The sequence below is a fragment of the Salmo trutta genome, chromosome 33 (assembly GCF_901001165.1).
Source record: "Salmo trutta chromosome 33, fSalTru1.1, whole genome shotgun sequence".
Taxonomy (NCBI): domain Eukaryota; kingdom Metazoa; phylum Chordata; class Actinopteri; order Salmoniformes; family Salmonidae; genus Salmo; species Salmo trutta.
In genome coordinates this window covers 24,838,042-24,863,188 of record NC_042989.1, presented here as the reverse complement: position 1 = coordinate 24,863,188, position 25,147 = coordinate 24,838,042, and positions in this window count along the sequence as shown.

The window sequence follows — 25,147 nt, the reverse complement described above, 5'->3', positions numbered from 1 at the left end:
AGCACCCACAAGGCACTGGTGCTACTTCCTGTACCTCCTGTTTTCCATATATTTACTACACTGTCCGGACCTGGCAACAACACATCCTTCAAACTCAGAAATGGATGTTTGCTGAATAAGTTAACCTTGTGGACATCAGTGATAATTGGGGGTCTGCTTTTTCTGTACATGTTGGGACAAAGGAACTATTTGTTAGTTATTTTTTTGTCTAGGTTTTGTTGTGTTTCCCCCTTCCTTCCATCTATTTTCCTAACACCCTCAAGGAATCTTTAATTGATTCAACCGCTCCTGGTCTTCCTCCATCCCCATCTCCATATCCATCCCAGCCAATGTCTCTCCCCCAGCCTAAGTCTGCCTGGCATGGCCTGTCCAGCTGCAGATTTACTCTTTGTTGGTTGGCGTTAATAGGATTAAAATGGGTTACTAGCTCTATCACCGAGAGCTCCAGACCATCCCTATATTTAAGTATCTCATGGGGGCCGAGACATTGTTGCTCTATCTGTCCCCCCCTCGCGGCCCTCCTGGCTGGGGCAAACCGCAGGCCTGGTGAGGAGCAGGGTGGGGGCAGCCAGGGGTCGGCCTCCAGGAAAATCCCAGGATTATGTCAGTGCTCATAACAATGTACACAAAGGCCACAGGATCAGTAGTAGCACAAACGGAGAAGTTAAGTCACATAGGGTGGGCCAGTGGATTCTCTGCTCCAACCCAACTACTGATTAGCCTTTGTGCACTGGGACTCCCCACATTCAGCCTTGCACTGCTGGGTTAAGGATGGACTGTGTTTGGAGTCAATGCCAGCAATGGGCTATGTATGTTCCTAAGGTCTTCAACTGTGTAGGATGCAGCATTATTTACATTCTCACTTGAGGCATATGGGATTGAAAATTATTAAATAATAATCATATTTACTGGCAGGATAAGAGAAAGTCATTCTAGGTGTCAAAATAACGCAATTAAATTCAAGCCAGGATATTTATTGTGAATGTTGATAATATGGTATATACTGCTGCTCACAGCTCACATACGTATGCAGATACATTACTAGACTGCATGAGAACAGACAGGGATCCATCTATAATAATGTGTGAGCTCATACTCCACTTCAGAATCTCTGATAATGACCATAGCCAATGAAGTTGTGTCCATTAGTCATGCTGAAGTGTCCAGCACTACATTCACACCGACCTGAGACTGAAACCATGGAGTGCACATGCCTCATTTGCATAGTGGTTAAACAAAAGAGAATCAAAAACAGAGAGTCGGGATTAATATTCCTGCCGTCATTAGAACGCCACAGATGCAACCTGGGAGGAGCGTGTGGGTGACCACTACAGTGTGACCCTCGAATGTTGGAAACATGGCCAGCCTTTGATTGATGTTTGTGTTCATTTCAATAGGTACTCAGGAATGGTGTTACCCCTCACCCTAGACACGCACAAACACACTGCTCTCCATAGTGTGGAAATGCTCATGTCGCACTGCCCAGTATGCACGGTGGTGTTGAGCCATGCAAAACGGCCATGGTTCCAATTCAGCTAGAGCTAACACACTCTAAAAGGGACTGTCAATCTACTCCAGTATAGTGTCCACCATGTTGGCATCACTGGCTATGTTGAGGTTCTACAGTCTACAGCAAGCTTTTTTTGTAGGCCTGCGGATCAATTTCCCCAATGATTATTATTATTTTCATTCTTTTTTGGAGAACTCAGTTGGGGTCTCAACGTACTGTTGAGAGTCAGACTAGTAGAATGCACAAAATGCAATTTCGAAATTTGGTTGTGCATCAGCAGTTTTCTTCCCATGTTAGCCGCTGACAGTCACTCAATTAGCCAATTAAGTTAGTCTACAGTATATCATTGCTAAGGAAATTCATAGAGGCAAGAATTCATCTGATTGACCAGGAAATGGAGGTATAAAATAATACAATTTTCATGCACCTCCTATTCAGTTCAGTGCACAAGCAGATACTACTCGGCCAGTATAGGCTACCATACTGTAGTTAAATAACAAGAGATGATTGTTGTGAGAGAGAGAAAAAAAATCCTCGAATTGTCTCTCAATTCCACTGTACAGAGTATATGATACTGTGAAACAATAAAATAGGTACATCCATACGATATCCTGTTAAAGTAGCTTCACAATACATATCGCTGAGTACCTTTAAGAATATTACAGCAAATGAATGATTCTTTCTGTATATATCTCAGTTTATTTACTCAGATTAGATCATGAAATTACTCTCAAATTGCTTTTTCGAGAATGCATATATATTTTTTCCCTCCTTCCTATTCTGTCAGCGTATTCATACATGTTGCTGGAGAAATTCTTATTTTAGCAATCCCCAGATAGGCAGTTGGCATTTCCATAGCTTTAAATAATGTACATCTGGGCAGACCCTGGATTGAAGCCCATGAGCCGGAAGGCACAATTTCTCCATTGCCTACAGTCTGATAATTTTCCAAGCTATTGGCAACATGGGAATTTTGCAGCCTTATCACGGGCTCAGAAAAGTTCACTGCCACTAATCGGAACTGGGATCACTCATTCAAGGATTGCATGATCATGTTTTTCCTCGGCAGTGACAGCTGTCTGCACCCGGCATTAGCAATGCAGATGAGTTAGCCTAATAGGTTCATGCAGAACACACAAAAAATGTGGTTTAATCCCCCAGATAAATAATCTAACATTTCCAAATTCCTTGATGTGAGAAGAGACATTGCCTGTGACTCAATTAGGTCCAATGCAGATCAAAGAAAATGTATCTAGAGGAACCTATGCCGTATGTGTGTGTGTGCGTGTGCGTGCGTGCGTGACATAGAAGTGTGCCTGCTCTTGTAATGCCACAGACAAACTCAGGGCAGCAATTACATCTACCTGACAGGACCCCAGCAATAAGATCTACCTGACAGGACCCCAGCAATAACATCCACCTGACAGGACCCCAGCAATAACATCTACCTGACAGGACCCCAGCAATAACATCCACCTGACAGGACCCCAGCAATAACATCTACCTGACAGGACCCCAGCAATAACATCTACCTGACAGGACCCCAGCAATAACATCCGCCTGACAGGACCCCAGCAATAACATCTACCTGACAGGACCCAAGCAATAACATCTACCTGACAGGACCCCAGCAATAACATCTACCTGACAGGACCCCAGCAATAACATCTACCTGACAGGACCCCAGCAATAACATCTACCTGACAGAACCCAAGCAATAACATCTACCTGACAGGACCCCAGAAATAACATCTACCTGACAGAACCCAAGCAATAACATCTACCTGACAGGACCCCAGCAATAACATCTACCTGACAGGACCCCAGCAATAACATCTACCTGACAGAACCCCAGCAATAACATCTACCTGACAGGACCCCAGCAATAACATCTACCTGACAGAACCCAAGCAATAACATCTACCTGACAGGACCCCAGAAATAACATCTACCTGACAGAACCCAAGCAATAACATCTACCTGACAGGACCCCAGCAATAACATCTACCTGACAGAACCCCAGCAATAACATCTACCTGACAGGACCCCAGCAATAACATCTACCTGACAGGACCCAAGCAATAACATCTACCTGACAGGACCCCAGCAATAACATCTACCTGACAGGACCCAAGCAATAACATCTACCTGACAGGACCCCAGCCTGCTTATTTATTACCCTTCCTACCCTACTGCTCACAGATTGTCAACACACACACACAAACACACCCAATCCTGTACAACTAACCTTGTGGGGACACACAATTCACTCCCATTCAAAATCGTACTTTCCCTAACCCTAACGTTAACCCCAAAACCTAACCTTAACAATAACCTTAAACCTAACCCTATCTCCTAACCATAACCCTAGCTCCTACCCCTAAACCTAATTAATCCCTAATTCTAACCTTAACCCTAAACCACCTAGAAATAGCATTTGACCTTTTGGGGACTAACAAAATGTCCCCAGTTGGTCAAATGTTGGTTTCTTTACTATGCTCTCAGAGAGAGAGAGAGAGAGAGAGAGAGAGAGACAATGAAAATACAGTGCCTTTGGAAAGTATTCAGACCCCTTGATTTTTTCCACCATTTGTTACGTTACAGCCTTTATGCTAAAATTGATTAAATAAAACATTTTTCTCAGCAATCTACACAAAATACCCCATAACAAAAAAGTGAAAACAGGTTTTTAGAATTTTTTGAAAATGTATTAAAAATAAAATAGAGAAATACCTTATTTTCATAGGTATTCAGACCCTTCGCAATGAGACTCAAAATTTAGCTCAGGTGTATCCTGTTTCCATTGATCATCCTTGAGATGTTTCAACAACTTGATTGGAGTCCACCTGTGGTAAATTCAATTGATTAGACATGACTTGGAAAGGCACACACCTGTCTATATAAGAGCAAAAATCAAGCCATGAGGTCGAAGGAACTGCCCGTAGAGCTCCGAGATAGAATTGGGTCGAGGCACAGATCTGGGGAAGGGTACCAGAAAATGGCTGCAGCATTAAAGGACCCCAAGAACAAAGTGGCCTCCAACATTCTTAAATGGTGGAAATTTGGAAACAAAACTCTTCCTAGAGCTGGCCACCCGGCCAAACTGAGCAATTATGAGAAAAGGGCCTTTGTCAGGGAGGTGACCAAGAAGCCGATGGTCACTCTGATAGAGCTCTAAAGTTCCTCTGTGGAGATGGGAGAATCTTCCAGAAGGACAACCATCTCTGCAGTACTCCACCAATCAGGAAGCCACTCCTCAGTAAAAGGCACATGACAGCCCGCTTGTAGTTTGCCAAAAGGCACCTAAAGATTCTCAGACCATGAGAAACAAGATTCTCTGGTCTGATGAAACCAAGACTGAACTCTTTGGCCTGAATGCCAAGCGTCACGTCTGGAGGAAACCTGACACCATCCCTATGGTGAAGCATGGTGTTGGCTGCATCATGCTGCGGGGATGTTTTTCAGCGGCAGGGACTGGGAAACTAGTCAGGATCGAGGCAAAGAGGAACAGAGCAAAAGTACAGAGAGATCCTTGATGAAAAACTGCTCCAGAGTGCTCAGGACCTCAGACTGGGACGAAGGTTCACCTTCCAACAGGACAACGACCCTAAGCACACAGCCAAGACAACGCAGGAGTGGCTTCGGGAAAGTCTCTGAATGTCCTTGAGTGGCCCAGCCAGAGCCCGGACTTGAACCCGATCAAACATCTTTGGAGAGACCTGAAAATAGCTGTGCAGCAATGCTCCCCATCCAACCTGACAGAGCTTGAGAGGATCTGCAGATAAGAATGGGAGAAACTCCCCAAATACAGGTGTGCCAAGCTTGTAGCATCATGCCCAAGAAAACTTCACTGCCAAAGGTGCTTCAACAAAGTACTGAGTAAAGGGTCTGAATACTTTTTTTATGTATATAAATTATCAAACATTTTTAAAAACCTGTTTTTGTCATTATGGGGTATAGTGTGTAGATTGATACGGGGAAAAAACGATTTAATCAATTTTAGAACAAGGCTGTAACCTAACAAAATGTGGAAAGAGTCAAGGAGTCTGAATATTTTCTGAAGGGACCGTAAATGCACCCTGATGGAACCTGCAGAGAGCTTGCTACCTAGGACAGTGTGAGCAGCCAGAGTCACAGGAGCAGTGTTTTCAGCATTATTGAAACTAATGCATGTGGGAGCAAATATATGTGTCAATTCATATGCATGTGTTCAGATTTGGACCTCTCTTACTCAAATATAAATTGAATGGGGACAGCTTGGATCCTGTCCAAATGTAGCCACTAATGTTGGATTCTGTCCTGCATCAGATACCATGATTACTACTAATAATCTCCTGCCATGTTTAGGCCCTATATAGTGGCCATGTTTAGGCCCTATACAGTGGCCATGTTTAGGCCCTATATAGTGGCCATGTTTAGGCCCTATATAGTGGCCATGTTTAGGCCCTATATAGTGGCCATGTTTAGGCCCTATATAGTGTCCATGTTTAGGCCCTATATAGTGGCCATGTTTAGGCCCTATATAGTGTCCATGTTTAGGCCCTATATAGTGGCCATGTTTAGGCCCTACATAGTGGCCATCATTAGGCCCTACATAGTGGCCATCATTAGGCCCTATATAGTGTCCATGTTTAGGCCCTATATAGTGGCCATGTTTAGGCCCTATATAGTGGCCATGTTTTATCATGACAATGAAAATCAAGCAGCTTGCTGTATTAATGGCTATGCTGTGTCTGGGTGCAGCTGGTCATTATGGGTCCATGTGGGTGTTATGCTACTCTTACCCATACAGCCTTCCTGTCTATCACTCTGTTATTCTGTAATGTGCCACTCTGACCACAGACACTTTGTTAGAGGACAAAAACATTTCCTTTCTCAAAGCGGGTAGCGGGTAATGAAAGTCACACTCTAAGCATCAACCAAATGGCAATTGAGAGAGGAGAGAAGACTTCAATATAAGCATTGTTTGGGGATGAGAACCGTGGAACACACCAATTACTACTCTCAGTCAGTCCCCCAAAAAACAGAAATCAATGAGGACACAAAACTGAACAATCAGCTGCCCTCAGCTATCAACGTTGGAGTGGAATATGCAAAAATGCCAATTAAATGTGTTAGCATACGCACACTTTTTCATGATATCCAAGCATCTGTGGCATTAGGCATGGTTCTCTTTATGCAAAATGGAGTCAGGGAAATGAATACGCAATCTACCACTGTGTTTTCATCATTAGTGAGCTACATCTCCAGCTAGGCTGCTCTGAGCCCATGGATGGGAGAGACATTTGTGTGCCCTCGATTGCCAAATTAATTCTTGTCTTGACATCTTAATTCTCAGTTCTTGTGTGTGGTCAAATCAGCCTACTATAGAAAAGCAATCAAGCAATTATTCCTAAACGATATTTGCCCAACACACACTGATTGGTGATTCTTTTCTTATTGGTTAAGCTCATTCATTCTGAGCAGCTTGCTTGTTATGCCTCTACCATTACTCCTTCCCCTCTCATCCTACCTCACTCTCTCTTCTTCATGCACACTCACTCCCAGCTCCCTCATTTTCTCTCTCTCTCTCTCTCCAGATATTCAGCCTATCTGCCGGCACCAGGCCGCTGATGTTGTAAGATGACACACACTGCAAACGCCCAATGATCTATGGCATTGTCTATTCCTCCAATTACTATTCACATCTCGGATTAACTTTGATGTGGAACCTAATGAGATAGGGAAGTTATCAAGGCAGTGGCTGATAGTGGTCTCATCTATTCCAGCACCTGGAACCGGCAAGTGACAAAAACTAATGAGGAGGAGTCTGCCAGTAAATCCCAGAGAGTTAAGGCAAGGAGAGGAGAGTCTCCAGTAGCAGCACATCTTCAGTTCATCAGCCTATATGAAATGGCCTGGGTGCAGCTGCGGCAACATGGAGACACATATGCTGCCTGTTAAAGAACCAGGAAGTTTGGAGGAGATAACGAACCATCTCTCTTCCCTCCAGCATCTCTCTCTTAACAGCTACTCCAAGGCTTTAACGGCCAGGCTAATTGCTGGGTTTGTTTTGCTGTGGGGACTGTGGAAGTTACAGTATACACCCTTCTCCTTATCTAGGAGCATTAAAACCATTACGCTCCACATCTGGCCCCAGTGTAATCCAGATGCTGTGTGGCAGAAATGGGGGAGAATATTTGACTATCACTGAATGGTCATTATAAGGGAAATAGTGTACATATTCAGTATTTGAATTGAAAACCGTTATCTGTGAATAGGGTCTGCACAATAGTCAATTATGTTAAAGAGAAATATGCATTACCATAATCTATAATACCACAAATTTACAACAATGAAATAGAGCAGTACAATAGTGCAATTTAATTTTAAACAATACCCTACCGTATGGTAGTGATTTTTTTTTAATGGCATGAACTTAATTAAATTGGCCACCATTGGCGTTTATGTCATGTCTGCTCTCTATCTGACACACTATCATGCTCCATTGCACTAAATGATTGTTTGAAATAAATTCACAACAACATTAAACAATTGTCTTTGATTTGAAAATTAATGTTTAATTTTGATTGTCATTTGAATAAACTTTGAATAAAACATTTCAGCTCTTCAACTATTTCTCTCTGTACTACCTTTTGCTGTATTGCACATTTTTACAGTTACATCCTTTAGCAGACGCTCTTATCCAGAGCGACTAGAGTTAAGTGACAGATTTTTCAGCTAGTCGGCTTGGGATTCAAACCAGCAACCTTTTGGTTACTGGCCCAACGCTCTTAAACGCTAGGCTACCTGCCGCCTAATGTTCTGTAAGGCAATGTCATTATTGCTGAAAAACTGAATTATTGTCTATGAAAATATAATCAAAGGGTTATAATATATTGCATTTAACAATACCATTGTTCATTATAATCTAATGGTGCTTTAAAATAATACTTTCATTATCAAGCAGAAACATATTACTGTAATATCGCTTAGGGAAGGAAAATAACTGAATCTGAAATTAACAGTGAATTCTCCTGCACTGACTGACTGTGTGTAGAGTAGCAGGAAGTGTGTGCCTTTTGATTCAGAGTATAAAAGTAACTAATATTTGTACATCTAACACATACTCGAAGTGAATGAGCAGCCCATGAATGTGTTTCTATGAGGTAGTGGAGAGCTCTACAGACTTTAAAGCCCAAGACCAATTAAGCCTTGCCTCATCGGGAGAAAGAGAGGAGCTGAAAGCTGAACACGTTAGATAATGCTGCCTCGTAAAGGCGCCGACGCGCTCAGTGTAAAATTAGAGAGAGAAAATCTTGATAAAGGAGAAAAAAACAGACAGACACTAGGGGGAGAACGGAAAGAGATGGTGAACACAGTGGATGTGCCAGCCACGCTATGCCTACGGATGTCTGTACCACAGCTTCTGAAGTCCTGCACACCAGACAGATAGACAGACATCTCCCCATCCCTTAGCTCCCCTCTCTTTAACTCTGTCTTTAAATATCTCTCTCTTTACCTCTCTCTCTCAGACGTGTCATCAGACGCTGAAGAAAAAAAAGAAATACTTGACAGAGAGGTATAGGAAGAGAGCACTCTGGATTTTTGACATTTTTTGCACTGCTGCTTCAAAATGAGGAGGGTGAAAAGGCTAGGAAAAGCAACTCAAAATGTGTTTGTTTATATGTTGGCTTTTCTCTCCCTCTCCTTTTTGGAGGCAGGCTGGAGGTCTCAGCCATATTCAGACGGCCTCATCCCTGATCTGCATAGTGGTGTGAGACAAACACTCATTTATTAGATCATTTACAAATCAGCGTCATTCAAACCATATCATTCAATAGGATGACCCCCTTTCATTTCTTCCACAGACATTATTGGTTAAGAAGAAAATAGTTATTTGCTCAACAAATGTTTAGTGTTATTCAACAACACCATGCTAAAGTGCACTAACAGAATTATCTCCCTATACGATCATAGCAATCGAAATGATGAGCTTTTCTGGAGTTATTTGACTCCGAGCAACATACAAATTACCATTTCAGTTGAGGTTTAGTTTAGTCTTTTTCAGCCATCTAAACTCAGCAAAAAAATACATGTCCTCTCACTGTCAATTGCGTTTATTTTCAACAAACTTAACATGTGTAAATATTTGTATGAACATAACAAGATTCAACAACTGAGACATAAACTGAACAAGTTCCACGGACATATGACTAACAGAAATGGAATAATGTGTCCCTGAACCAAAGGGGTGGTCAAAATCAAAAGTAAGAGTCAGTATCTGGTGTGGCCACCAGCTGCATTAAGTACTGCAGTGCATCTCCTCCTCATGGACTGCACCAGATTTGCCAGTTCTTGCTGTGAGATGTTACCCCACTCTTCCACCAAGGCACCTGCAAGTTCCCAGACATTTCTGGGGGAATGGCCCTAGCCCTCACCCTCTGTTCCAACAGGTCCCAGATGTGCTCAATGGGATTAAGATCCGGGCTCTTCGCTGACCATGGCAGAACACTGACATTCCTGTCTTGCAGGAAATCACGCAAAGAACGAGCAGTATGGCTGGTGGCATTGTCATGCTGGAGGGTCATGTCAGGATCAGCCTGCAGGAAGGGTACCACATGAGGGAGGAGGATGTCTTCCCTGTAACGCACAGCGTTGAGATTGCCTGCAATGACAACAAGCTCAGTCCGATGATGCTGTGACACACCGCCCCAGACCATGACAGACCCTCCACCTCCAAATCAATCCCGTTCCAGAGTACAGGCCTCAGTGTAATGCTCACTCCTTCGATGATAAACGCAAATCCGACCATCACCCCTATTGAGACAAAACCGCGACTCGTCAGTGAAGAGCACGTTTTGCCAGTCCTGTCTGGTCCAGCGACGGTGGGTTTGTCCCCATAGGCGACGTTGTTGCCGGTGATGTCTGGTGAGGACCTGCCTTACAACAGGCATACAGGCCCTCAGTCCAGCCTCTCTCAGCCTACTGCGGACAGTCTGAGCACTGATGGAGGGATTATGCATTCCTGGTGTAACTCTGTCAGTTGTTGTTGCCATCCTGTACCTGTTCCGCAGGTGTGATCTTCGGATGTACTGATCCTGTGCAGATATTGTTACACGTGGTCTGCCACTGCGAGGACGATCAGCTGTCCGTCCTGTCTCCCTGTAGCGCTGTCTTAGGTGTCTCACAGTACGGACATTGCAATTTATTGCCCTGGCCACATCTGCGGTCCTCATGCCTCCTTGCAGCATGCCCAAGGCACATTCACGCAGATGAGCAGGGACCCTGGGCATCTTTCTTTTGGTATTTTTCACAGTCAGTAGAAGGCCTCTTTAGTGTCCTAAGTTTTCATAACTGTGACCTTAAATTGCCTACCGTCTGTAAACTGTTAGTGTCTTAATGACCGTTCCACAGGTGCATGTTCATAAATTGTTTATGATTCATTGAACAAGCATGGGAAACAGTGTTTTAACCCTTTACAAGGAAGATCTGTGAAGTTATTTTGATTTTTACGAATTATCTTTGAAAGACAGGGTCATGAAAAAGGGATGTTTATTTTTTTGCTGAATTTATTTCCTGTGTTTGAGGGGGTGCAAAATCCACTTTTCAATCTTGATTGATTGCTTTAATTGTAGTCCTGTGACTCTTTCATACTCTTGCTTGGGCCTGTAGTTTTTTCCCATTAACATTATGAGCTTGGGAATGTTTGTAATGACCTGTCAAACACACCCTGGTAATGGCTGAAATGGTCTATGGAATACATTGTCGTTCATAAAAAAAAAGGTTTACCTTTATTTAACTAGGCAAGTCAGTTAAGAACAAATTCTTATTTCCAATGACGGCCTAGGAACAGTGGGTTAACCTTTCGTTTACTGGCCCAACGCTCTAACCATTAGGCTCCCTGCCGCCCAGTTGCAGCTGTAAGAACGGTAAAGCTTTGTCAGGGATTAAACGCATTGTCTCGACACTTACATCAGAAGAAAGGGAATAAAGATAACTTTATTTTGATGGGTGTCCATTTTTTGTGGAATTGAAAAAATAAATAATTGAATACAGTTGAAATGTTAACAAATTAGGTGCGCTGAAATGAAAGCAGCCAAATTATAGTGATATTAAGTCTGATGTCACAAACAATGTAAAGTATGCATAGATTGGTGTAATCTAGAGTCAAGCGAGTTGATTTTTAATCCGAGGGTGTCCTGCTATTGACACACTTGTTGATTTATGAAACAGAACGTGACAACAACTGTCATTAATGAGGCAGTCCAGACAGAGCAGGTGATTGCAGATAGGCCTAGACAGAGCAGGTGATTGCTGATAGGCCTAGGCAGAGCAGGTGATTGCTGATAGGCCTAGACAGACCAGGTGATTGCTGATAGGCCTAGACAGAGCAGGGGATTGCTGATAGGCCTAGGCAGAGCAGGTGATTGCAGATAGGCCTCGACAGAGCAGGTGATTGCAGATAGGCCTAGACAGACCAGGTGATTGCTGATAGGCCTAGGCAGAGCAGGTGATTGTAGATAGGCCTAGACAGACCAGGTGATTGCTGATAGGCCTAGACAGAGCAGGTGATTGCTGATAGGCCTAGGCAGAGCAGGTGATTGCAGATAGGCCTAGACAGACCAGGTGATTGCAGATAGGCCTAGACAGAGCAGGTGATTGCAGATAGGCCTAGACAGAGCAGGTGATTGCAGATAGGCCTAGACAGACCAGGTGATTGCTGATAGGCCTAGACAGACCAGGTGATTGCTGATAGGCCTAGACAGAGCAGGTGATTGCTGATAGGCCTAGGCAGAGCAGGTGATTGCAGATAGGCCTAGACAGACCAGGTGATTGCAGATAGGCCTAGACAGAGCAGGTGATTGCAGATAGGCCTAGACAGACCAGGTGATTGCAGATAGGCCTAGACAGAGCAGGTGATTGCTGATAGGCCTAGACAGACCAGGTGATTGCAGATAGGCCTAGACAGAGCAGGTGATTGCTGATAGGCCTAGACAGACCAGGTGATTGCAGATAGGCCTAGACAGACCAGGTGATTGCAGATAGGCCTAGACAGACCAGGTGATTGCAGATAGGCCTAGACAGACCAGGTGATTGCTGATAGGCCTAGACAGACCAGGTGATTGCAGATAGGCCTAGACAGACCAGGTGATTGCAGATAGGCCTAGACAGAGCAGGTGATTGCTGATAGGCCTAGACAGAGCAGGTGATTGCAGATAGGCCTCGACAGAGCAGGTGATTGCAGATAGGCCTAGACAGACCAGGTGATTGGTGGCTACAGCTCTGTTCCACCCCTTTATGTTAAGAAATCCATTCCTGCTCATCTCCTTCAATACAGCATCAACAATAGTCATTAATTAAATAGCTTACTGCAAAAGGACCAAGTGTCGTTTGTTTTAATTTGGGGTAGAAAATAATATTATTTTGCTGTTCACTAGCCTATATTTAGTGGGTGGCTTGGAGGAGGGTGTATAGATGCTGCTTTATTTGAAGATGTTTCTGTCCATTTCCTGAGCTGCAGTTGGCTCCTCGCTCCCTTTGTTGACTTTGTCCTGCCTCTCCCCAATAAACAATCCCCGGGCTGATACAATGCCAGGTTCTGTCCGAAACAATCAGGACTCGTGCCCCTCTCAAGCATGCCAAGCAAATCAAACCCCAGGCAGAGACAAACAGGCGGTGCAGCTGTCCTCAGACAAAATCAACCACTTCCGGGCCAGAGAGAAGGACTGGGGTGCTGGGCTCACCCTAAATGGACCATTGTTGTTGCTCTCCCAGAAACCCACAGTATCACACAACACTCGATTGTGGTGGCAAATGATTATATCCCCCTCTCTCCTCGCTGGTGCACAAGGCAACCTCGTGGCAGTCTGTAGGGGGGAAGAATAGGTCCACCCTGCTGGAAATGTGTGGAATGGATCCAGTCGAGTCTAAGACAACACTCTCCACAATCAGTAGCCCGAGTGAAGCAGATTCTGCATGTCTGGCAGCCAAGGCACTCGGCATGCCATAGCAGTTTGACAGGGTGTTGAAATCAGGTTCACATTTTAATATTCAGAACACAAATTCATTAACATTCTATTCTGGGCCACAATGGAGACTGGAGAGGCTTTGACCCGCCACATTCTCAGATCAAATCTGCATTGTATTCCTGCCGCTTTTTATCTCCCAGACCGCCATACCCCCCCAAAAATGTCTTCCCTCACAGATGAATACATTCATCATGTTCTCAATTGGGACACTTCTCGAAGAAAATGTTTAAAAGTTATATTATTATTTTGATCTCATACTATGAAGGGCAATTTCATCTTAAGGACAGGGCCGTTGCTATCATGGTACATATGGGATTTGTTAAAGGATGGATCTATTTATTCAATCCCACACTCTCACCAACAAACATGGCTCTGTGGGGGCTCTGTCTAAAACATATCTGGAGTTCACACCAATAGGTGTCTAGTTTTCATGGCAACCAAGCTATGCAGTCCCCAAAGCCTATTTGAAAATATACATCCTTGCACATATGCGTGCACACACAGACGCACACACACACACAGAGAGAGAGAGAGAATAAATCCAGCCAATGAGTCGATTATGTGATTGGACCATTTGACAAAGGGTGAGCATGTTGCAAACACGTCCCCTGTCAGTACTGGGTGTATGTGGGCAGACGAAAAGTCTCATTAAAATACATACAGACCCAGCGCAGCTTTGGTGGGTGGGAATGATGCTCCATCAATTTGTCATTACAACGGCCCTGTCCCCACCCACTGGCATATATCTCCCTGCCACTGCCCCCCCCCCCCCCAGGACAGAACAATGGCAGCCTCCTTTATTGCCTGTGTGGCCTGCCTGATCAGGGGTCAGCACTAATCCTTGGGGAGTTCTCACATTGTGTTTTACCAACCAGGGTCAAACTGTTTGAAATGAGAGGGTTTAGTTAAACATCTATTAGCAAGGTCCAATGTGTTATTGCCTGATTTATGAGAGGCTGTTGTGCTCAGCTGTCCTCATACTCAACAGCGTATGGCCAGTATGCCACATGACTCATGTTATGTGACACAGCCAACACAAAACACACCATACTGCATACATATACAAATGAATACTGACTGACCCCATAGTACCCCTAACACGTCAAAAGATATAGATCATGTGTTATATATATAATTAAAGAACAAATTGAGCCTGTTCCAAAAAGTACTATTTCAGATGCTGACAGACAGCCCTCTTTGCCACTGAGAGACTCCATGCTCTTCAGTGCTTACTAAAACAAGTTGAAAGAGAAACATCTGTTGTGGTGGATTCTGTGTAGCCTGACTGTTAGCTTGGTTAGTGTAGCTGACATTCAAAGAGGGGGGAAACACAGACAACAATCCCAGCAGTCCCTGCTGCGATAAGACATTTCACATGGTGGCCGTGTCTTTTGATACAGCTCTTGTGATCCCTGCTGGTGTGGCTTTTAGAAGGTAGCCGACACACACGCGCACCCACACACAGCACAGGACCATGGCAACACAAGTGCTAACCACTATACCAAATGTGAACATGTCTCATTATTTCTGCTTTCCTAGGATTCTGTTTTTATGGTATTCAAGAAATATTGAGTCAAAGAAAGAATAAATATCAGACTCATAAATTCCATCATAGCCTGCATGACATAAAAACGCTATTTACTCTATCCTTTTACCAATATACATTGAATACTGCTTCTCGGCTAAACTAGCTACACTCCAAACAAGCATAGAAAGCAAGACTTCCATGTCCATGACAGTAGACTTATATCTGGGGAAGAGGGAAGTAGAGTTATATCTGGGGGGAGAGGGAAGTAGAGTTATATCTGGGAGAAGAGGGAAGTAGAGTTATATCTGGGGGGGAGAGGGAAGTAGAGTTATATCTGGGGGGAGAGGGAAGTAGAGTTATATCTGGGGGGAGAGGGAAGTAGAGTTATATCTGGGAGAAGAGGGAAGTAGAGTTATATCTGGGGGGAGAGGGAAGTAGAGTTATATCTGGGAGAAGAGGGAAGTAGAGTTATATCTGGGGGGAGAGGGAAGTAGAGTTATATCTGGGGGAAGAGGGAAGTAGAGTTATATCTGGGGGAGAGGGAAGTAGAGTTATATCTGGGAGAAGAGGGAAGTAGAGTTATATCTGGGAGAAGAGGGAAGTAGAGTTATATCTGGGGGAAGAGGGAAGTAGAGTTATATCTGGGAGAAGAGGGAAGTAGAGTTATATCTGGGGGGAGAGGGAAGTAGAGTTATATCTGGGGGGAGAGGGAAGTAGAGTTATATCTGGGGAGAAGAGGGAAGTAGAGTTATATCTGGGAGAAGAGGGAAGTAGAGTTATATCTGGGGGGAGAGGGAAGTAGAGTTATATCTGGGGGAGAGGGAAGTAGAGTTATATCTGGGGAGAGGGAAGTAGAGTTATATCTGGGAGAGAAGAGGGAAGTAGAGTTATATCTGGGAGAAGATGGAAGTAGAGTTATATCTGGGGGGAGAGGGAAGTAGAGTTATATCTGGGGGGAGAGGGAAGTAGAGTTATATCTGGGGGGAGAGGGAAGTAGAGTTATATCTGGGAGAAGAGGGAAGTAGAGTTATATCTGGGAGAAGATGGAAGTAGAGTTATATCTGGGGGGAGAGGGAAGTAGAGTTATATCTGGGGGGAGAGGGAAGTAGAGTTATATCTGGGGGGAGAGGGAAGTAGAGTTATATCTGGGGGGAGAGGGAAGTAGAGTTATATCAGGGAGAAGAGGGAAGTAGAGTTATATCTGGGGGGAGAGGGAAGTAGAGTTATTCTGGGGGGAGAGGGAAGTAGAGTTATATCTGGGGGAGAGGGAAGTAGAGTTATATCTGGGGGGAGAGGGAAGTAGAGTTATATCTGGGAGAAGAGGGAAGTAGAGTTATATCTGGGGGGAGAGGGAAGTAGAGTTATATCTGGGGGAAGAGGGAAGTAGAGTTATATCTGGGGGGAGAGGGAAGTAGAGTTATATCTGGGAGAAGAGGGAAGTAGAGTTATATCTGGGGAGAAGATGGAAGTAGAGTTATATCTGGGGGGAGAGGGAAGTAGAGTTATATCTGGGGGGAGAGGACAGTAGAGTTATATCTGGGGGGAGAGGGAAGTAGAGTTATATCTGGGGAAGAGGGAAGTAGAGTTATATCTGGGAGAAGAGGACAGTAGTGTTATATCTGGGGGGAGAGGGAAGTAGAGTTATATCTGGGGGGAGAGGGAAGTAGAGTTATATCTGGGGGGAGAGGGAAGTAGAGTTATATCTGGGGGGAGAGGGAAGTAGAGTTATATCTGGGGGAGAGGGAAGTAGAGTTATATCTGGGGGGAGAGGGAAGTAGAGTTATATCTGGGGGGAGAGGGAAGTAGAGTTATATCTGGGGGGAGAGGGAAGTGGAGTTATATCTGGGGGGAGAGGGAAGTAGAGTTATATCTGGGGGGAGAGGGAAGTAGAGTTATATCTGGGGGGAGAGGGAAGTAGAGTTATATCTGGGAGAAGAGGGAAGTAGAGTTATATCTGGGGGAAGAGGGAAGTAGAGTTATATCTGGGAGAAGAGGACAGTAGAGTTATATCTGGGGGAGAGGGAAGTAGAGTTATATCTGGGGGGAGAGGGAAGTAGAGTTATATCTGGGGGAAGAGGGAAGTAGAGTTATATCTGGGGGGAGAGGGAAGTAGAGTTATATCTGGGAGAAGAGGGAAGTAGAGTTATATCTGGGAGAAGAGGACAGTAGAGTTATATCTGGGGGAGAGGGAAGTAGAGTTATATCTGGGGGAGAGGACAGTAGAGTTATATCTGGGGGAGAGGGAAGTAGAGTTAAATCTGGGGGAGAGGGAAGTAGAGTTATATCTGGGAGAAGAGGGAAGTAGAGTTATATCTGGGGGGGAGAGGGAAGTAGAGTTATATCTGGGAGAAGAGGGAAGTAGAGTTATATCTGGGGGAGAGGGAAGTAGAGTTATATCTGGGGGGAGAGGGAAGTAGAGTTATATCTGGGGAGAGGGAAGTAGAGTTATATCTGGGGGAAGAGGGAAGTAGAGTTATATCTGGGAGAAGAGGGAAGTAGAGTTATATCTGGGGGGAGAGGGAAGTAGAGTTATATCTGGGGGGAGAGGGAAGTAGAGTTATATCTGGGGGGAGAGGGAAGTGGAGTTATATCTGGGGGAGAGGGAAGTAGAGTTATATCTGGGGGGAGAGGGAAGTAGAGTTATATCTGGGGGGAGAGGGAAGTAGAGTTATATCTGGGAGAAGAGGGAAGTAGAGTTATATCTGGGGGAAGAGGGAAGTAGAGTTATATCTGGGAGAAGAGGACAGTAGAGTTATATCTGGGGGAGAGGGAAGTAGAGTTATATCTGGGGGGAGAGGGAAGTAGAGTTATATCTGGGGGAAGAGGGAAGTAGAGTTATATCTGGGGGGAGAGGGAAGTAGAGTTATATCTGGGAGAAGAGGGAAGTAGAGTTATATCTGGGAGAAGAGGACAGTAGAGTTATATCTGGGGGAGAGGGAAGTAGAGTTATATCTGGGGGGAGAGGACAGTAGAGTTATATCTGGGGGAGAGGGAAGTAGAGTTATATCTGGGGGAGAGGGAAGTAGAGTTATATCTGGGAGAAAGTGGGGAAGTAGAGTTATATCTGGGGGGAGAGGGAGTAGAGTTATATCTGGGAGAAGAGGGAAGTAGAGTTATATCTGGGGGAGAGGGAAGTAGAGTTATATCTGGGGGGAGAGGGAAGTAGAGTTATATCTGGGGGAGAGGGAAGTAGAGTTATATCTGGGGGAAGAGGGAAGTAGAGTTATATCTGGGAGAAGAGGGAAGTAGAGTTATATCTGGGGGAGAGGGAAGTAGAGTTATATCTGGGAGAAGAGGGAAGTAGAGTTATATCTGGGAGAAGAGGGAAGTAGAGTTATATCTGGGAGAAGAGGGAAGTAGAGTTATATCTGGGGGGAGAGGGAAGTAGAGTTATATCTGGGGGGGAGAGGGAAGTAGAGTTATATCTGGGGGGAGAGGGAAGTAGAGTTATATCTGGGGGGAGAGGGAAGTAGAGTATATCTGGGGGGGAGAGGGAAGTAGAGTTATATCTGGGGGGAGAGGGAAGTAGAGTTATATCTGGGGGGAGAGGGAAGTAGAGGTTATATCTGGGGGGAAGAGGGAAGTAGAGTTATATTTCTGGGGGGAGAGGGAAGTAGAGTTATATCTGGGGGAGAGGGAAGTAGAGTTATAATCTGGGGGAGAGGAAGTAGAGTTATATCTGGGAGGAGAGGGAAGTAGAGTTATATCTGGGGAGAGGGAGTAGGTTATATCTGGGGGAGAGGGAAGTAGAGTTATATCTGGGGGGAGAGGGAAGTAGAGTTATATCTGGGAGAAGATGGAAGTAGAGTTATATCTGGGGGGAGAGGAAAGTAGAGTTATATCTGGGGGGAGAGGACAGTAGAGTTATATCTGGGGGGAGATGGGAAGGGTTAGATCTGGGGAGAGGTAGTATTCTGGGGGGAGAGGGAAGTAGAGTTATATCTGGGAGAAGAGGACAGTAGAGTTATATCTGGGGGGAGAGGGAAGTAGAGTTATATCTGGGGGGAGAGGGAAGTAGAGTTATATCTGGGGGGAGCGGAAGTAGTAAAAAGAGTATCTGGGGGAGAGGGAAGTAGAGTTATTCTGGGGGAGAGGGAAGTAGAGTTATATCTGGGGGAGAGGGAAGTAGAGTTATATCTGGGGGGAGAGAGGAAGTAGAGTTATATCTGGGGGGAGAGGGAAGTAGAGTTATATCTGGGGTGGGAGAGGAAGGGAAGTGAAGTAGAGTTTATATCTGGGGGGAGAGGGAAGTAGAGTTATATCTGGGGGGAGAGGGAAGTAGAGTTATATCTGAGGGGAGGGAGGAAGTAGCGTTATATCTGGGAGAAGAGGGAAGTAGAGTTATATCTGGGGGGAAGAGGGAAGTAGAGTTATATCTGGGGAGAGGACAGTAGAGTTATATCTGGGGGGAGAGGGAAGTAGAGTTATATCTGGGGGGAGAGGGAAGTAGAGTTATATCTGGGGGAAGAGCGCAGTAGAGTTATATCTGGGGGTGAGGAGGGAAGTAGAGTTATATCTGGGAGAAGAGGGAAGTAGAGTTATATCTGGGAGAAGAGTACAGTAGAGTTATATCTGGGGGAGAGGGAAGTAGAGTTATATCTGGGGGAGAGGGAAGTAGAGTTATATCTGGGGGAAGAGGGAAGTAGAGTTATATCTGGGAGAAGAGGGAAGTAGAGTTATATCTGGGGGGAGAGGGAAGTAGAGTTATATCTGGGAGAAGAGGGAAGTAGAGTTATATCTGGGGGGAGAGGGAAGTAGAGTTATATCTGGGGGGAGAGGGAAGTAGAGTTATATCTGGGAGAAGAGGGAAGTAGAGTTATATCTGGGAGAAGAGGGAAGTAGAGTTATATCTGGGGAGAAGATGGAAGTAGAGTTATATCTGGGGGGAGAGGGAAGTAGAGTTATATCTGGGGGGAGAGGGAAGTGGAGTTATATCTGGGGGGAGAGGGAAGTAGAGTTATATCTGGGGGGAGAGGGAAGTAGAGTTATATCTGGGGGGAGAGGGAAGTAGAGTTATATCTGGGAAGAAGAGGGAAGTAGAGTTATATCTGGGGGGAGAGGGAAGTAGAGTTATATCTGGGAGAAGAGGGAAGTAGAGTTATATCTGGGAGAAGATGGAAGTAGAGTTATATCTGGGGGAGAGGGAAGTAGAGTTATATCTGGGGGGAGAGGGAAGTAGAGTTATATCTGGGGGAGAGGGAAGTAGAGTTGGAGAGGGAAGTAGAGTTATATCTGGGGAGAAGAGGGACAGTAGAGTTATATCTGGGGAGGAGAGGACAGTAGAGTTATATCTGCGGGGAGAGGGAAGTAGAGTTATATCTGGGGGGAGAGGGAAGTAGAGTTATATCTGGGGGGAGAGGGAAGTAGAGTTATATCTGGGGGAGAGAGGGAAGTAGAGTTATATCTGGGGGGAGAGGGAAGTAGAGTTATATCTGGGGGGAGAGGGAAGTAGAGTTATATCTGGGGGGGAGAGGGAAGTAGAGTTATATCTGGGGGGGAGAGGGAAGTAGAGTTATATCTGGGGGGAGAGGGAAGTAGAGTTATATCTGGGGAGAGAGGGAAGTAGAGTTATATCTGGGGAGAAGAGGGAAGTAGAGTTATATCTGGGGAGAGGGAAGTAGAGTTATATCTGGGAGAAGAGGGAAGTAGAGTTATATCTGGGAGAAGATGGAAGTAGAGTTATATCTGGGGGGAGAGGGAAGTAGAGTTATATCTGGGGGAGAGGACAGTAGAGTTATATCTGGGGGGAGAGGGAAGTAGAGTTATATCTGGGGGAAGAGGGAAGTAGAGTTATATCTGGGAGAAGAGGACAGTAGAGTTATATCTGGGGGAGAGGGAAGTAGAGTTATATCTGGGGGGAGAGGGAAGTAGAGTTATCTGGGGGGAGAGGGAAGTAGTTATATCTGTGGGGAGAGGGAAGTAGAGTTATATCTGGGGGGAGAGGGAAGTAGAGTTATATCTGGGGGAGAGGGAAGTAGAGTTATATCTGGGGGGAGGGAAGTAGAGTTATATCTGGGGGGAGAGGGAATGGAGTTATATCTGGGGGAGAGGGAAGTAGAGTTATATCTGGGGGGAAGGGAAGTAGAGTTATATCTGGGGGGAGAGGGAAGTAGAGTTATATCTGGGAGAAGAGGGAAGTAGAGTTATATCTGGGGAAGAGGGAAGTAGAGTTATATCTGGGAGAAGAGGACAGTAGAGTTATATCTGGGGGGAGAGGGAAGTAGAGTTATATCTGGGGGGAGAGGGAAGTAGAGTTATATCTGGGGGGGAGAGGGAAGTAGAGTTATATCTGGGGGGGAGAGGGAAGTAGAGTTATATCTGGGGGAGAGGGAAGTAGAGTTATATCTGGGGGGAGAGGGAAGTAGAGTTATATCTGGGGGGAGAGGGAAGTAGAGTTATATCTGGGGGGAGAGGGAAGTAGAGTTATATCTGGGGGGAGAGGGAAGTAGAGTTATATCTGGGGGGGAGAGGGAAGTAGAGTTATATCGGGGGGAGAGGGAAGTAGAGTTATATCTGAGGGGAGAGGGAAGTAGAGTTATATCTGGGAGAAGAGGGAAGTAGAGTTATATCTGGGGGGAAGAGGGAAGTAGAGTTATATCTGGGAGAAGAGGACAGTAGAGTTATATCTGGGGGGAGAGGGAAGTAGAGTTATATCTGGGGGGAGAGGGAAAGTAGAGTTATATCTGGGGGGTGAGAGGGAAGTAGGAGTTATTATCTGGGGGGAGAGGGAAAGTAGAGTTATATCTGGGAGAAGAGGGAAGTAGAGTTATATCTGGGAGAAGAGTACAGTAGAGTTATATCTGGGGGAGAGGGAAGTAGAGTTATATCTGGGGGTGAGAGGGAAGTAGAGTTATATCTGGGGAAGAGGGGAAGTAGAGTTATATCTGGGAGAAGAGGGAGTAGAGTTATATCTGGGGGAGGAGGGAAGTAGAGTTATATCTGGGAGAAGAGGGAAGTAGAGTTATATTGGGGGGAGAGGGAAGTTAGAGTATATCTGGGGGGAGAGGGAAGTAGAGTTATATCTGGGAGAAGAGGGAAGTAGAGTTATATCTGGGAGAAGAGGGAAGTAGAGTTATATCTGGGAGAAGATGGAAGTAGAGTTATATCTGGGGGGAGAGGGAAGTAGAGTTATATCTGGGGGGAGAGGGAAGTGGAGTATATCTTGGGGGGAGAGGGAAGTAGAGTTATATCTGGGGGAGAGGGAAGTAGAGTTATATCTGGGGGAGAGGGAAGTAGAGTTATATCTGGGAGAAGAGGGAAGTAGAGTTATATCTGGGGGGAGAGGGAAGTAGAGTTATATCTGGGAGAAGAGGGAAGTAGAGTTATATCTGGGAGAAGATGGAAGTAGAGTTATATCTGGGGGAGAGGGAAGTAGAGTTATATCTGGGGGAGAGGACAGTAGAGTTATATCTGGGGGGAGAGGGAAGTAGAGTTATATCTGGGGGAAGAGGGAAGTAGAGTTATATCTGGGAGAAGAGGACAGTAGAGTTATATCTGGGGGAGAGGGAAGTAGAGTTATATCTGGGGGAGAGGGAAGTAGAGTTATATCTGGGGGAGAGGGAAGTAGAGAGTTATATCTGGGGGGAGAGGGAAGTAGAGTTATATCTGGGGGGAGGGAAGTAGAGTTATATCTGGGGGAGAGGGAAGTAGAGTTTATCTGGGGGGAGAGGGAAGTAGAGTTATATCTGGGGGGAGAGGGAAGTAGAGTTATATCTGGGGGGAGAGAGGGAAGTAGAGTTATATCTGGGGGGAGAGGGAAGTAGAGTTATATCTGGGAGAAGAGGGAAGTAGAGTTATATCTGGGGGGAGAGGGAAGTAGAGTTATATCTGGGAGAAGAGGGAAGTAGAGTTATATCTGGGAGAAGATGGAAGTAGAGTTATATCTGGGGGGAGAGGGAAGTAGAGTTATATCTGGGGGGAGAGGACAGTAGAGTTATATCTGGGGGGAGAGGGAAGTAGAGTTATATCTGGGGAAGAGGGAAGTAGAGTTATATCTGGGAGAAGAGGACAGTAGAGTTATATCTGGGGGGAGAGGGAAGTAGAGTTATATCTGGGGGGAGAGGGAAGTAGAGTTATATCTGGGGGGAGAGGGAAGTAGAGTTATATCTGGGGGGAGAGGGAAGTAGAGTTATATCTGGGGGGAGAGGGAAGTAGAGTTATATCTGGGGGGAGAGGGAAGTAGAGTTATATCTGGGGGGAGAGGGAAGTTATATATCTGGGGGAGAGGGAAGTGGAGTTATATCTGGGGAGAGGGAAGTAGAGTTATATCTGGGGGGGAGAGGACAGTAGAGTTATATCTGGGGGAGAGGATAGTTATATCTGGGAGAAGAGGGAAGTAGAGTTATATCTGGGGAAGAGGGAAGTAGAGTTATATCTGGGAAAGAGGACAGTAGAGTTATATCTGGGGGAGAGGGAAGTAGAGTTATATCTGGGGGGAGAGGGAAGTAGAGTTATATCTGGGGGAAGAGGGAAGTAGAGTTATATCTGGGGGGAGAGGGAAGTAGAGTTATATCTGGGAGAAGAGGGAAGTAGAGTTATATCTGGGGGAGAGGACAGTAGAGTTATATCTGGGGGAGAGGGAAGTAGAGTTATATCTGGGGGAGAGGACAGTAGAGTTATATCTGGGGAGAGGGAAGTAGAGTTATATCTGGGGGAGAGGGAAGTAGAGTTATATCTGGGATAAGAGGGAAGTAGAGTTATATCTGGGGGGAGAGGGAAGTAGAGTTATATCTGGGAGAAGAGGGATAGAGTTTATCTGGGGAGAGGGAAGTAGAGTTATATCTGGGGGAGAGGGAAGTAGAGTTTATATCTGGGGAGAGGGAAGTAGAGTTATATCTGGGGGAAGAGGGAAGTAGAGTTATATCTGGGAGAAGAGGGAAGTAGAGTTATATCTGGGGGGAGGGGAAGTAGAGTTATATCTGGGGGAGAGGGAAGTAGAGTTATATCTGGGGGAGAGGGAAGTGGAGTTATATCTGGGGGAGAGGGAAGTAGAGTTAATCTGGAGGGAGAGGGAAGTAGAGTTATATCTTGTGGGGGGAGAGGGAAGTAGAGTTATATCTGGGAGAAGAGGGAAGTAGAGTTATATCTGGGGGAAGAGGAAGTATAGTTATATCTGGGAGAAGAGGACAGTTAGAGTTATATCTGGGGGAGGGGAAGTAGAGTTATATCTGGGGGAGAGGGAAGTAGAGTTATCTGGGGGAAGAGGGAAGTAGAGTTATATCTGGGGAGAGGGAAGTAGAGTTATATCTGGGAGAAGAGGGAAGTAGAGTTATATCTGGGAGAAGAGGACAGTAGAGTTATATCTGGGGAGAGGGAAGTAGAGTTATATCTGGGGGAAGGACAGTAGAGTTATACTGTGGGAGAGGGAAGTAGAGTTATATCTGGGGGAGAGGGAAGTAGAGTTATATCTGGGAGAAGAGGGAAGTAGAGTTATATCTGGGGGGAGAGGGAAGTAGAGTTATATCTGGGAAGAGGGAAGTAGAGTTATATCTGGGGGAGAGGGAAGTAGAGTTATATCTGGGGGTAGAGGGAAGTAGAGTTATATCTGGGGAGAGGGAAGTAGAGTTATATCTGGGGAAGAGGGAAGTAGAGTTATATCTTGGGGAGAGGAAGTAGAGTTATCTGGGGGAGAGGGAAGTAGAGTTATATCTGGGAGAAGAGGGAAGTAGAGTTTATCTGGAGAAAGGGAAGTAGAGTTATATCTGGGAGAAGATGGAAGTAGAGTTATATGGGGGGAGAGGAAGTAGAGTTATATCTGGGGGAGAGGGAAGTTGATTATATCTGGGGGGAGAGGAAGTAGAGTTATATCTGGGGGGAGGGAAGTAGAGTTATATCTGGGGAAGAGGGAAGTAGAGTTATATCTGGGGGAGAGGGAAGTAGAGTTATATCTGGGGGAGAGGGAAGTAGAGTTATATCTGGGAGAAGAGGGAAGTAGAGTTATATCTGGGGGGAGAGGGAATAGAGTTATATCTGGGGGGAGAGGGAAGTAGAGTTATATCTGGGGGAGGAAGTAGAGTTATATCTGGGGGGAGAGGAAAGTAGAGTTAGATCTGGGGAGAGGGAAGTAGAGTTATATCTGGGAGAGGGAAGTAGAGTTAT